The sequence below is a fragment of the Salvia hispanica genome, chromosome 3 (assembly GCF_023119035.1).
Source record: "Salvia hispanica cultivar TCC Black 2014 chromosome 3, UniMelb_Shisp_WGS_1.0, whole genome shotgun sequence".
Taxonomy (NCBI): Eukaryota; Viridiplantae; Streptophyta; class Magnoliopsida; order Lamiales; family Lamiaceae; genus Salvia; species Salvia hispanica.
In genome coordinates, this window is record NC_062967.1 from 32747499 (window position 1) to 32748864 (window position 1366).

At 41.1% G+C, this 1366-nt stretch overlaps 1 pseudogene; it reads right to left on the reverse strand.

Annotated features, from left to right (window-relative positions):
• Nucleotides 1-148: 148 nt before the first annotated feature.
• LOC125217131 lies at nt 149-747 on the reverse strand (annotated as a pseudogene).
• Between the last annotated feature and the right edge of the window lie 619 nt (nt 748-1366).

Below are 1366 nucleotides of genomic sequence, written 5' to 3' on the forward strand. Positions count from 1 at the left end.
TGAAAAAAAAACATATTAGAAAGAAATATGTGTGAATTCTAAATATGAAATATGATCGTACCATAGTCATAGCAGCAAGTTAAAACGGAGAGAGGTGGTATTGTAGAGGAAATCAGAAGAAGAAAGGCAGTAACATTTCGAATCACGGAAAAAACATGGAACTTGTTATTTAAACACTAGACTCATAAACTAGTCGATATTAACATGGAAAACATCATTCCTCTGGTCCTCCTTGATCCTGGGCACAAACACCTTGAGCACTCCGTTCTTCATCTCCGCCTTGATCTCATCTGTCTTGTACAGCTTCTCGGCAGATCGATCCTGCTCGTATACCTCCTCCCACTCTCACATCCTCCTCATTCTTTCTTCCCTTCGCCTCTAACCAGCGTGTTCTGCTCCACCGACACCTTCACGTCCTCCTTCCTAATCCAGGCATGTCCACACGCAGCTGCAGCCCCTCCTCCGTCTCCTCGCGTCCCAGCTCCTCCTTCCGCCTCCTCCACTCATGACCGGCGACTCCATCATCTGGTCCATCACGTTCAGGATCCTGACTCAGGCTGCTCCTCGTTGGGAACGCGAACGGGAGAGAGAAGACGCGGCTGATCACATCGGGGTCGCGGTCGTCGCTGGCCGTATTCGCGTACGGCGTTGGTGTTGAAGAAGCGGCGGAGGATGCGGCAGGGCGGACCAGTCTGGAGAGAAGCCTGGAAGAGGAAGAATACCTTTCAGAGCCAAAGAGGAAGCCATTGTTTCACAAGGCTAAAGATGACTCAGATTTTTTCTAATTGCTTGGAAATGTTTTCAAGTGGAGCCGGAGTTGCCTCTGCCTTTATAGTGAGGGAGGAAGATGCATTGGTGGCATCTGGAAGCATGGGTATTGCTCTTGGGTTCCAGAATCCACACATGATCATCATCAATATCTACATATTGGGCCGGTATTTTAGCCTATAATTAGTTGCTAATTTAGTCAAAAAAATTTAAAAAAAACATAAAAATAGATAATATCAACCAACACTATTTAATAATGAGATGTTTCATTGCGTGAAAATCTCCTTGCAAATAAATAACTACTTATTGTGTCCATAATTTTCCAGACAATATTGTTTAATTTTTTGTTGTTATTTCAATACTTGGATGTTACTATGATTTCTTTTTATTAGTTTCATTTTATCTTATTTTGTTGTACTGTTGAATTTAATAGTAAGATTGTGTATTGAATTGAATCCAGCCAGCACCACCGTTTCACTTAATACTAGTACAGATTTTATAGATATTTATTGAAAGAAGTTCTTTTTTTTTTTTTTTTTTTTTTTATATATTGAAACTGTTTTAAGGTGATGAAGTAAAGCTTAGAACTTTCGAGAAC